At 38.6% G+C, this 14,413-nt stretch overlaps 1 long non-coding RNA gene across 1 annotated transcript; it reads left to right on the top strand.

Annotated features, from left to right (window-relative positions):
• The first annotated feature begins 834 nt into the window (after positions 1-834).
• LOC134200910 (uncharacterized) lies at positions 835-2,982 on the top strand. The gene is made up of 2 exons (XR_009976022.1): positions 835-1,389; positions 2,789-2,982. It is a non-coding gene; the product is annotated as an uncharacterized LOC134200910 (long non-coding RNA).
• The last annotated feature ends 11,431 nt before the right edge of the window (positions 2,983-14,413 follow it).

The following is a 14,413-nucleotide window of genomic DNA, read 5'->3' as shown; positions in this document are numbered from 1 at the left end:
AGAACAGAACTCAGTCTGACCATTGAATGTTGCTAAACCGACACGTCATGTCATCGTCAGTATGCTGCAAATTTTTGCAGTGCAGTGCAGTGGTTTCCGCTTGAAGGTTTTGATAAGCATAATTACAAAAAAACAAAATGTGTGCAATTCACACGTGGTAGAAGTGAAACCTTCCAAAATTAAAATACAATTATCCTAAACGTCTTAAGTATATGTAAAATTTTGTCATTAGTAAATAATTGTAAGGTAGCGCCCTCTGTGAATTGATATTTTAATTTCACGTATAATCCTAAATTAAAATTCACTACAAGAGCTTTCATACACACGTTAGTATTAAAAAATCTCACAGATGGCGCTGTATTAAATAGTATGTATATTTCTATCTCATTCTTTGCTGGCTTCATCCTACACATTTTTGTATTTGTGTCTCTTACCTGTCGTTTTTTCCGTTGCATCCGGTTTGAAATCACAACGATTCTAAAGAAGTTTTCACTTCAAAAAAAAAAACAAGTATAGTTTTATTGTTTCCGACATTTCAAATATATTTTAGTGTTCGTAGTCACCGACGTTGTCATCAAAAATACGATAACATTGTGTTTATCAATTTAATTAAGGAACACAACGATGTTAGTTCTAGTGAAATACAGATGTATTGATTCTGTTGTTATTCCGAGAAGGCAACGTCTAAGCTTGAACATTTCAAAAGTGCTGAAGTGATGTAACGAGTACCGGCACTCACTCGAGTGCGGTGCGGTACACAGCTATCCACTAAATTTCACCGTTCGCGTTAGAATCCCGAGAGTCAACATTGTTCAGGCTCTATCGGTTTGTGATCTTTTGTTGTATTCCGAGGCACTTCGTAAAGCTGCTTAGCAGAACCGGTAAAGAGCGTTTGTATAAAAAGGGAGGATAATCTCATTGAAATAAGAACGTTTGTTAAGCGTAGTTTGTTTATCATACTTCAATAGATGTCGGTGTCTTCGTTCTCTGTCGCATCGGCTTAATATCGCTTGTAAGCTTTATATTAAATCAACTGATGATCTGTTTTTCTTTTAGATAAAATCCAAATGCTGAAATGTAATAAAAGCAAAAAAAAACTGTACGTAGAACAAAATAAAATCAAAATCAAAATTTTTCCAATCATTCCACACAAAGATAGTTTTCAATTCGGATCGACACATGTCCTATGTGATTTGCTGTTCATTTTTTATCATAGTAAATAATAATAAGTGTTTTATATCTGCTATAACACATGCAACATTATGATAACTGGCTTTGATTTTAAGTACCAAATGAATTACGTATGTACAAACGGAATTCTTATGAAGCCGAGAGTTACATGAGCAGCCGTTTATTCCGAGAAAATGCAATGTGCGGAGAAATTGCGGGGTAAGTTTAGCTATTAATATGTAAAATTAAGAACGTATGATTTTATGTCAATTCATAATGTTTTAAATAGACTCCAACCTTAGATATCAAAAGAAATACATATGAAAATCTTTTAAATGCTTATGCCTGGTGAAACTTAACTTCTTCATTATACACTACAACCTTCAAAAAAGCTATTTACCGCTACACGACGCTGGAGTTTTAAAGTGGTCAGTCTTAACTGGAAAGTACAATAATGAAGGATTAATTTAAAAATCTGTTCTTAAAACAGAATCTTCAAAAACAAAAATATATGATCAAAAACTAAAAGCAGGTCGTTTCAATCGCTTTGAAGTAATTCTCCGAATAAGACGTCGCACGGGACCCTATGTTAAAACTTTTTTCTTCCGGCAAGATAATGTTCGGGTTCGTCGAAAAACACTTCTAATACGTGACCCACACACTTTATCCTGTGGGTACCTCACATTGATATATTGTACTATCGGACGGAGCTTTCTGCTCGCAGTGGGAGCCTATCTCACCTCACTATTCTTGCGGAGTGTATAAATCTTTTAGCGAACAAGAATTATTGCTCATTAGATATTTGGTAGATTTAAAGGTGTTTTTAACATCTTTAAATCTACCAAAGTTTTTAATGAAATTATTTCAATATATTTTTATCTAACTATAGATGAATTCTTAACAGAGAGTCACCTGTCCATTTGCACTACATTAAAGACGAATTCTTCTTAAATATCTATATAAGATCTATAAACTTCTAATTGTAATTTTTGTTATTGATTCGGAAAAGCCTTCAATATGTTGCTCCGTAAAACCAAAGTATTTTATTTTAATTGTTTCTTTTACATACTAAAGTACAACTATTACTACGTCAACATGTAAAAAATTTTTTTTATTGTTATTGAGTTCACAATTCTAAATACAAATTAATTTAATGGCTTCATAATTTTTTATCTCTGTCACCGCTACTTTATCGACAACTCCTTTTGAAACAGCGTAAACCCGTCAAAATTTAAGATAAAGAAAGTCCACTTTCTTTATACATCGCTAAGAACCCAAAAACCTTGTTCATTTAAAAACGAATTTTACATTTTCGAAAATAGTTCTTGGTTCGTGGTTTTTCAGTTTGCAAACTCATAAAATGGACAACTAGACAATGTAAACAGACTGTGCAAGTCCAACAAGTCTGTCAGGGTTCTACGAGAACTCTCTTTATTAAACTCCTCCACAGATCCTTTATAACAGGTAGATTCCGAAACAATGGAGCCATCAGAATTTTTTTCTGTTATTATTTGACATAGTACAACAGCACTCAAAGATTAAATGACCTTTATTTTTATTTCTACAAAAGTGAAGCAGTTGTTATTTGTTTCGAGATAAAAATTACTAATATTTTCAGCACACAATGAAGGATCCCAGTAAACTCACTTTGCCGCCATAGGTGTGCACAAGACAAACTATGTTTTTACGGGGTGCTCCAATACTAGGTCAAGAGAATATTCTGAGTTATGAAATATTTAAGCATATTTGTTCCATGTTAACTTATTTAATATTTTAAAGGTAAATCTTTACTAATAAATATTGGTAAATCAAGATATATTCTATTCATTTCTCAGTCCTATGGGTTTCTGCTAACCGCATTTTAGGAACGAAGATATCACAGTCGACGGCCGAGTCCCGGACACGAAAGCACACATACTGAATATTTGTTATTTGCTAATGAAACTGCTACGTACGTAGCTAATATAACGTGAATCGACGTAATATATCCTTTGATTAAAATAAGAACGAGGTCGTCAGATTTTTTGCTTTCGTTTATTTATTTTTATAAGTTTATTTTTGACAAATTAATGAGCTAGACGTCTAGGTATGTACCGACACCGGTAACACTAGCGAAAATCCTACCTTGAGAACGCTGATTATATTTTATTTTTATTTTATATTCAATAATTCTATGAGTACTTTCCTTTTGATAAGTCCCTTGTTATTGTAAACTAAAGACGCTATCTCAAAGATTAGCCAAAACCTTAAATGTAAATGACTTTTTCTCGAAACCATTAAGCTGATTCTATTTAACCAGTAGACAGCAGCTTGACTGTGGCTCTGGCATTGTCGATGTCCATGATCGACGATAACTGCCGAAGAAATACGTATCTTTTAAATAATTAATTCAAATTCACTTATAAGCATTTTAGAATCGGTAGATTTTATGTCACATTTAAACATTGACGTCGCATTTCAATATAACAGTCTCTCGAGTGCTTTCTCTTTGTCTAGAATGTAACTAAAATCCTAGAACTACCTTGTTTCTGAACGGATATTAATTATGATTTCAATTGACTAGTTACCTATAAGACTATAAAAACATCAGTCACACGCGAATTTCTTGAGAAAAACATATCCCAACATTCGTATTACAGCACCCACGAATACACATGTAACTAAGCTGTCACGATATTCAATCAACGTCGTCCATATTACGTGCGAGATCCAACTAATATGAAGTAATATTCCTCCCACGGCAGCCGAAACTTAGCAAGTCACACGTGTAACAAATCTTGCGGTCTCATACCAACGAGTTTATATACGTTGATACAATTTCAGATACCGTGTTTGTAATTAAATTTTCGTCGCTTTAGTAATCAAAACTACAAATCTTACAACTTGTGTTATTCAGGAAATCTCATTCATTTATTTTTAATAAGCATTTTACATTAATCAAATTCTATTAGTTTTAGGCAATTATTTTGTCGCATTATTACCCACAGACACAGCCCACTGAGTTTCTCGCCGGATCTTCTCAGTGGTTCGCGTTTCCGATCCAGTGGTAGATTCTGCGAAGCACTGCTCTTGCTAGGGTCAGTGTTAGCAACTCTCCGGTTAGAGCCCCAGGAGCTCACCTACACACGCTAGGATAAGCTTACATAGCCTCTCAAGGCTATCAGCAAAGGTAGGGAAAAAAAAACACATTACTTGCCATTTATTATGTTTACTACCATAATTTTTGCTTTACTAGTTGTGTTTCTGAAAATTTAATTTGTTTGGAAAGTCGACAATATTGTCGGTTGACTTACTGTACAGAAGCGGCGAGCAATCGAAACAAGCAAACTTTCAACTAATTTAACTTTAAAACGGTTTTTCCCGTCTGGGTTTTGATGTATGTACAAGCTTTACTAAGTTGACTTCGTGTGTGAATTTGATATCCCTTTTTTTTGTAACACCGGGAAAATCCACCCAATAACAGAATAGGAAATGTCGTAGTGTAAACGGTGCGGTAGAATGAGCTCATTCTAAATTTTAAAAAACTTCGTTGTTTATTTTCTATTTATTTGGGGTGCGGTAATAACGTTCGTATAAAACCCCTAAAACAGCACTAGTTTGATTCAAAGACGAGTGGCTATACCTGAAATCCCTACACAGCAGTACACTCTGACTAGTCCCCCAACGACAATATCCTTCTTCTGCAGGATACTTTTACTGCCACACTGTGAATCAGATTAAGCGTTTGATTTAGGGGAACCCAAAAACTACGTGACCATCATTGGGTCCCCTAAAGATATATAGATAATAACAAATATGGTGACATTGTAGAACAAGAAAAAATAAACACATCTATTATTACTTTATAATACTAATAGCACCACCAATCATACCATACCACTAACTAACTTAACAGCTATCACACCATTCTAATAACGAAACACATGACTGGTTTGCTGTAGAAATAGGCAGGATGCTGATACATGCCCATTGGACTCAACAACAATACGGGGCGTATTTAGTTTTTAATACAGTATTTCTTTAGCAAAACTGCTACGTAACTGTAGGATTTTAACAACGACATAGTCGAATAGCTTCAGAATATTACATAGGACGTCTTACTCATAAGAATGACTTTTAAACTCTACTAATCTCTCTCTCTAACTCTACTAATGCAATATGCATGGTTTTTATCATTCCTAACTCTCTTATCAACAATATTAATAGCATAGATGACTTTCTACATTCCCGATCCTGCGGGAAGAATGGAAAGCAGTCGACGTCGCCCCAAACACGTAATTTCGGATCCTCCCGATCCACTAACGGTGCTTTTAGGTACCTCAAGCACCGGTCACCGTTCTCGTCCAACCCGTCGCTTGCGACGAAGGGCTGGACGAGTAAATTCGCGTCCGACAATCTCGCTTTAGCGATCGACTTCTTTCAGTCGATCAACTTTGAGCGCGTTAACGCTTTGGGCGACGCCATTCGCTCTGCCTCCACTGCACAGCACTTTATCGCCGTTGTGCAAGAATACGCCGACGTATACGCGTCATTAAATACGTACGTCCTCCCCTCACTCCGCCGGTAATCAATGGCGTATATAAGTAGAATAAAGCCCCTATCCGTAACGATAGGATTTTTTAACGCTTACGGTCTCGCAAATCAGCGTGATCAGGTTTCTGACTTTTTGCGTGACCATCAAATTGATATCTTTTTAGTGCAGGAGACCCTACTTAAGCCCGCGCGCCGTGACCCTAAAATCGCGAACTATAACATGGTCAGGAACGACAGGCTCTCTGCTCGTGGTGGTGGTACCGTCATTTACTATAGAAGAGCCCTGCATTGCGTCCCACTCGATCCTCCCGCGCTCGCTAATATCGAAGCATCAGTGTGCCGAATCTCACTGACGGGACACGCGCCGATCGTTATCGCGTCCGTTTATCTTCCACCGGATAAGATCGTTCTAAGCAGTGATATCGAGGCGCTGCTCGGCATGGGGAGCTCTGTCATTCTGGAGGGCGACCTAAATTGTAAACACATTAGGTGGAACTCACACACCACAACCCCGAATGGCAGGCGGCTTGACGCGTTAGTCGATAATCTCGCCTTCGATATCGTCGCTCCGCTAATCCCGACTCACTACCCGCTAAATATCGCGCATCGCCCGGATATACTCGACATAGCGTTATTAAAAAACGTAACTCTGCGCTTACACTCGATCGAAGTAGTTTCAGAGTTAGATTCAGACCACCGTCCCGTCGTTATGAAGCTCGGTCGCGCTCCCGATTCCGTTCCCGTCACGAGGACTGTGGTGGATTGGCACACGCTGGGCATCAGCCTGGCTGAATCTGATCCACCATCGCTACCGTTTAGCCCGGACTCTACCCCGTCTCCTCAGGATACCGCTGAAGCCATAGACATCTTAACGTCACACATCACCTCGACATTAGATAGGTCATCGAAACAAGTTGTAGCGGAGGACTTCCTTCACCGCTTCAAATTGTCCAACGATATTAGGGAACTCCTTAGAGCTAAGAACGCCTCGATACGCGCCTACGACAGGTATCCTACCGCGGAAAATCGTATTCGAATGCGTGCCCTACAACGCGACGTAAAGTCTCGCATCGCCGAAGTCCGAGATGCCAGATGGTCTGATTTCTTAGAAGGACTCGCGCCCTCCCAAAGGTCTTACTACCGCTTAGCTCGTACTCTCAAATCGGATACGGTAGTAACTATGCCCCCCCTCGTAGGCCCCTCAGGCCGACTCACGGCGTTCGATGATGACGAAAAAGCAGAGCTGCTGGCCGATACATTGCAAACCCAGTGCACGCCCAGCACTCAATCCGTGGACCCTGTGCATGTAGAATTAGTAGACAGTGAGGTAGAACGCAGAGCCTCCTTGCCACCCTCTGATGTGTTACCACCCGTCACCCCGATGGAAGTTAAAGACTTGATCAAAGACCTACGTCCTCGCAAGGCTCCCGGTTCCGACGGTATATCCAACCGCGTTATTAAACTTCTACCCGTCCAACTCATCGTGATGTTGGCATCTATTTTCAATGCCGCTATGGCGAACTGTATCTTTCCCGCGGTGTGGAAAGAAGCGGACGTTATCGGCATACATAAACCCGGTAAACCAAAAAATCATCCGACGAGCTACCGCCCGATTAGCCTCCTCATGTCTCTAGGCAAACTGTATGAGCGTCTGCTCTACAAACGCCTCAGAGACTTCGTCTCATCCAAGGGCATTCTCATCGATGAACAATTCGGATTCCGTACAAATCACTCATGCGTTCAACAGGTGCACCGCCTCACGGAGCACATTCTTGTGGGGCTTAATCGACCAAAACCGTTATACACGGGAGCTCTCTTCTTCGACGTCGCAAAAGCGTTCGACAAAGTCTGGCACAACGGTTTGATTTTCAAACTATTCAACATGGGTGTGCCGGATAGTCTCGTGCTCATCATACGGGACTTCTTGTCGAACCGCTCTTTTCGATATCGAGTCGAGGGCACCCGCTCCTCCCCACGACCTCTCACAGCTGGAGTCCCGCAAGGCTCTGTCCTCTCACCCCTCCTATTTAGCTTATTCCTTAACGATATTCCCCGGTCGCCGCCGACCCATTTAGCTTTATTCGCCGACGACACGACTGTTTACTATTCCAGTAGAAACAAGTCCCTAATCGCGAAGAAGCTTCAGAGCGCAGCCCTAGCCCTAGGACAGTGGTTCCGAAAATGGCGCATAGACATCAACCCAGCGAAAAGTACTGCGGTGCTCTTTCAGAGGGGAAGCTCCACACGGATTTCCTCCCGTATTAGGAGGAGGAATCTCACACCCCCGATTACTCTCTTTAGTCAATCCATACCCTGGGCCAGGAAGGTCAAGTACCTGGGCGTTACCCTGGATGCATCGATGACATTCCGCCCGCATATAAAATCAGTCCGTGACCGTGCCGCGTTTATTCTCGGTAGACTCTACCCCATGATTTGTAAGCGGAGTAAAATGTCCCTTCGGAACAAGGTGACACTTTACAAAACTTGCATAAGGCCCGTCATGACTTACGCGAGTGTGGTGTTCGCTCACGCGGCCCGCACGCACATAGACACCCTTCAATCTCTACAATCCCGCTTTTGCAGGTTAGCCGTCGGAGCTCCGTGGTTCGTGAGGAACGTTGACCTACACGACGACCTGGGCCTCGAATCTATACAGAAATACATGAAGTCAGCGTCGGAACGGTACTTCGATAAGGCTATGCGTCATGATAATCGCCTTATCGTAGCCGCCGCTGACTACTCCCCGAATCCTGATCATGCAGGAGCCAGTCACCGTCGACGCCCTAGACACGTCCTTACGGATCCATCAGATCCAATAACCTTCGCACTAGACGCCTTCAGCTCTAGGAGCAGGCTTAGGGACCTCGGTAACCGTACTCGTCGAACTCGACAAAGAGTTCGCCGTGCAACCTAACCCATGAATCAGCTCGCTGAGTTTCTCGCCGGATCTTCTCAGCGGGTCGCGATTCCGATCCGGTAGTAGATTCATTCGCGAAGCAGCTGCTCTTGAGCTGTTAGGTCTCCTTCGGAGGCGCTCGGGTAGCTGTTAGCAAATCCCACCCCTCCTGGCTGAGCCTTTGCTCGCCCACCTGTCCTGGTGAAACTGGAAAGGCCTCCGGGCCACCAGTAATCCTTCAATCATAAAAAAAAAAAAAAAAAAAAAAAAAACGAGTAAATTAACCCTCAGACACAGCCCACTGAGTTTCTCACCGGATCTTCTCAGTGGGTCGCGTTTCCGATCCGTTGGTAGATTCTGCGAAGCACGGCTCTTGCTAGGGTTCGTGTTAGCAACGTCGTCAGGTTTGAGTCCCGTGAGCTCACCTACCAGTTAAGGTTCCGCTGATATAGCCTCTCAAGGCTATCAGTTTAGGTAGGAAAAAAAAACAAAAAAGAAGATGACTTTCGAACAAATTGATGGGACATGAATAGATGATATCTATACTCACGCAAAGAAATTGAAGATCTGTGTAAACTTAGAAATAATTTGCGAAGATTGCAAATCATGGAACCAGTATATGTAAGTATTGGATTGTCGTTGCCAATATGATGCCGAAAGCAAGAACATGTCGGATTTATTCCTCACAGTTATTGCACATTCCCGGCAAATGTGCACGGAATACGGTCTACGATGAATTTTCACAATTCTCGGGTAGCTTTAATGCTTAAAATCATTCTAGTATGATTTCTAAACACTAACTAGGAGCAATTGTTAATTTGGAAATTTATCACATTCAGTTAGGGACACATTATTATGTTTGTCCTTTTTTAAGATGTCGTCGCCAAATTAGCACATAGCTGTTAATAACTGTAAAACTAGCATTGTCATATCCGTCTGTGTATGTCCGAATTACTTACTACTCACGACCTACCTAACGTTAATTGATTAGTAAATCTCACAGACATCACAGCGTGTCAGTGGCGTAGCGAAGAGGGGCAAGGGGGCATCATGCCCCGGGTACTGCTCACAAAGGGATGCCAAACGGTCCGCAAAACAAAAAAGTCCTGGATAATTTTAATTTTTTTTATAATTCATTTCTGGATAATACATTTTAAATTTAGTACTATTATTATAAATAATAAATGATAATTCGTAAATAAAAAGGAAAAACGGGGGGACGCTAAAAGGTATTGTTCCCAGGGCGCGAGTCTAGATCGTTACGCCACTGCAGCGTGTATGCCGCTAACCAACTTGAAACATGAGATCAAATTATATTATATACAGGTAACCTCTGTACATTTATACTTTATAAATGTTATGATAACTACGTATGAATAACGATGTAGTCGCATTACGCCATACACGACACCGGGCGTCTTCATCATTAGACAGCGAATCCCTCTAACCAGACATGATAGTAGTTAAGGAGTAATGAGATGAGACTAAAAATGTTTAGTTATATTCTATTTGGTCAAACGCCAAAAAATATACCTACACATTAATTGAATTCATTGCAAATCATCAAACTAACATGAACAGTTCTGAATTAATTAATAACATGTTCCCAATTTTCGAATCAACTCTCTCGGTTATAAAGCTAAACGATTCCAGAAAAAGTAAACGTAGAATTTCGATCGGATCTAAATATTGAAACGAGTTGTCAGGCATTTTCGTTACGGAAATTGAACGTGAGTGTTTCAAATATTTGCGTACCGCATAACAGTTTCAAAAAACTTGTTTACAATCGTAAAACCTATGAAACACTGTTCTTCCTCTTAGTAAGACTTAGGTTATCGCCTGTTTTTAATTTTAATTTTAAAAAAAAACCAAGTGTACCCTTAACTATAGCGCATGGGTGAATCTCTTTTAATAATAAAAATGCTTTTAGTTTAAACAGCCAGGAAGCGAAGAAGAGTTTTCATGAGTACTTTTGTTGGCTGTTCGTACCGTGGGATTTGTACCACCGGTATCCAAGTCTGCTTTGTCTATTTACTCCGAAAAACACTTAACACCGGGTGGCCCTTGAGTGTGTCTATCCATCTACGCCGATAACACATTATAGAAAATCTAATTATTCACTCTTTAATCCAAAATTTGGAGAGTTTTTTGATTTGATTCAAGTTTCCCGGAGATTCCCGTGGGAATCAATTAAATGAGCTAATTATCATTTAAAGCTAGTCTATGAAACTATACTAAGAAATCTATCACATAAATGCTCTACTTTTCAGTTGTAATTAAACTACATCATTTTTGGAAATAGCAAAGCCTTAAAATCCATTTTCTCTCCTCAAATTGAAACCTGATAGTAAAAAATGTGACATTCATGTTACGTGCGAATATGAGTAAAATCAGTAAATAGATAAACCCTTGTTATTAATGATATACTGGAAGTGATATAAAAAAAAAGATAAAAAAATTGCGATTCAAAACCCTATCTTAGAAAATATTTATTTATTTATTTATTTATTTAAGGATTACCGACAGGGTTTACAGTAAGACATAAAATAACATTGACATGTATAGAGCAATTGATAACTGCAACTCTAATTATAGGCAATCACAGCATGCATTACATTAATATATTAATAGAGATTTAACAATACTATTAATAATAATAAAAAATTAAAAACAAAAGAAAGACAACAAGGGCAGTAATGCCCGAGTACTCAGACCGAGGCTGAGGCTGAGGTTCAACAACAACTTTTTATAATTTTGTTCTTAAATATTGGAAGGGAATCGCCAAATATGTCAAGGTTTTCAACTTTTCTAACAAGATTATTATAAAGGTTAGTTAGACGAGGAGTAGGTGAGTGCTTGCCTAGATTGGTTCTGCTAAAGCGGGTAATATTCTATGTTTATAATTATAATAATATAATATATTATTATATAATAATATAATATTCTATGTTTGTAAATTTATTATTTATGTTTTTTTTTATGGCTTAGATGAGTGGACGAGCTCACGGCCCACCTGATGTTAAGGGGTTACTGGAGCCCATAGACATCTACAGCGTAAATGCGCCATCCACCTTGATACATAAGTTGTAAGGTCTCAGGTATAGTTACAACGGCTGCCCCACCCTTCAAACCGAAACGCATTACTGCTTCACGGCAGAAATAAGTACCTACCCGCGCGGACTCTCAAGAGGTCCTACCACAGGCCGAAAAGCATTCATTACACCTAAAGTAAATATTAAGATATAAACTATGAATACTTCTTTAAAGATGTCGTATCTTTCAATGCTTTCAAAGCTCTTTCAATGTTGATGCGATTGAACTTTATTACGACTTAACAGATACTTTCGTTTCAATTCATTCACTGGTTAAATCTTAGGCGAAGTAATAAAGTTAGCAGATTTAGAATAGGTAGCACAAAATCATTGACGATTTTTTTTTCTCGAAGAACCACGCTACTCTTTTGAAATTTATTTAGATCTACAATCATACAATGATTTAAAATTTTCATTGTTGTCTAATATGCACAATAATTCTCTTTACATTATTATCCCTGTGGTCCCTAATAATCAGACATACTATTACATAAAAGCCCCTTTATTTGTATTAACACTTAACAGACACCTAATTTAAAATGAAAATGAATTTACCTTGTGTTTCACTGGTCTAAATTGTTTCGTAGGTTTCAATAGCACTCCGGGTGAAAATACTAAAACCAAGATGGGGCTGGGAAACTATTCAGTAATTCAACAATAGGTTTAAATAGTGGAAACAGTTTCTTAATATGTTTTTCGATGAAAAGTTCTTTATAAGTATATAACAAATTACTTATGAGTAGACATGAATGTAAAATTAACATATTTGTGTCTTTTCAATGCATTTTAATGCATGCAATTCATTTGTTTCAGTTCAACAAATTTTAATGAATTGTTTCAAATTCGATTCCCAGCTACGAAGGTGACGGTAATTGATACAGTTATTTTGTGGTTCGTGCGATAATTGTTTTGCAAAATGCCGTAGGTTTAATGATGCTTTTAATCACATTTATTTCGCAAAGATACGTTGCGATATTAATAATATAAAGAACAACAAAATAGCCACCGATACATGTTATATGACGAGACCAACGTTCATTTTATTAGTTGTCTAACAAAAAGAACGTCTACATTTTTAGAATTTCCATTAAAAAAAAGCTACATATTTTTAAATACCTACTATTTTTAAAGCCAATGAAGATCGGGAAATGTTTAATTTTCATTCTTCTTATTTCATTATCAAACAAAAAAAAATAGATATGATATAAAATGAAGAAAGCCATTCACATTTCTTATTTAACTTTAAATAGGTTTCTCGGTGCAGCTATCTACAAGTGGGGCGCGGGGACCGGAGATTGAGCCAGCGGGATCGCGGTAAACGAGCGAGGAACTTCGACAAAGAGTAATGATCTACCACCATTGGACAGACGCCTCGTAACCAACAACAACTTTAAAATTAATGGAACAGACATCATTTTAAATTCCTAAAAAGTATTATCCTGTTTTTTGTATTACAAGAAAAAACGAAACACAAATTCGTGTATTGTGTAGAAAACCACCTGTGTGCTTAGTGCGAGTTTTTTAACGTTTTCGATAGCGTAAAAGTTAACCCAATTTTGTATGCCGTTGGAACAGCGCCCCTAGCGACAAACGTACGCAAACGATCCCATTCCATACAAATATGAGCTAACTTTTACGCTATAAAGAACGTTAAAAAAACTCGCACTAAGCACACTGAATTATAAATTTACACAGACACTGGTACAACTGCATTGCGTAAGTCTTTCGTTTTCAATCGATAGCAATTTCATCAACAATCGAAACAAAGCAGTTATCTTGGCGGCTTTCGCGTTTCGTTGAATTAGTTAGAGGGTATAGAGACAAATAAATGGACGAATAAGAAACAAGAAACGGTCTCGGTGTCGGCCTGAAAGCGATAGTGCTTCACTAGTTACGATAATAAATAGGGGCTTAACGCTGGCAAATGGCCGATTAGGGCATTCTTGATACAACACGGAGGTTCTGATAAAGTTAGCGTTTGCCACGTTTGCTCTTGCAACGAGTCTCTGGGGTTTCACAATGAACGAACAGTCCGGCGCCGCCATAAATCACTCGCCAGTCTATTTTAAAATTGAAATCGTTAAAATTTATAAATTATGTGAGAATTATACGGAAAAAGCTAAATACGTAGAAGTTTCATACACAAAGTGTATTCGATGAATAATTTTCCACATTGAAGAACTCAACCAAGGATCTTGTGCTATCTTATAGGTAGTGGAAACATAATATGCGAGAATGCCAAACGTCTTTCACCAAGTAGGTATGCTGATTTCGACCCTAAATCAAACAGCGTGCAAATGCGTAACATAGTCAATATGTGACGAACGTTGAGATAAAAGCAAAACTTCTAAAAGGTAGATTACTAATAGGTTGGGGAAAAAGTCTTTTCGCATTATAGTATGTATGAACTTGTAATAAAATCTCTTTGGCTATACTATTTGTATCTGGCTGGTTTTGGTATCATTAAAAGTTTAAATTTTAAAGAAGATAATTCCAAATTCAAATTAGGAAAATGTGTGATTTTTATTTATTTTTAGTACTGTCAAGATGACTGAATCTAATGAAGAAATTCGATACATTTTAAAGTTTTACTACAAAAAAGGTGAAAAAAAATTGCCAAATTTTAATGGACCTAGTGCAGTGTCTGTGAGAGTAGCACAAATGTTTAAGCGTTTTCAATCCGGAAATTTTGATGTCCAAGATGCACGTCGCTCTAGTCGCT

This window comes from Bombyx mori, chromosome 21 (genome assembly GCF_030269925.1).
Source record: "Bombyx mori chromosome 21, ASM3026992v2".
Classification (NCBI taxonomy): domain Eukaryota; kingdom Metazoa; phylum Arthropoda; class Insecta; order Lepidoptera; family Bombycidae; genus Bombyx; species Bombyx mori.
The sequence above is the reverse complement of the archived record's forward strand: the minus strand, read 5'-3'. Positions and strand labels throughout refer to the sequence as shown.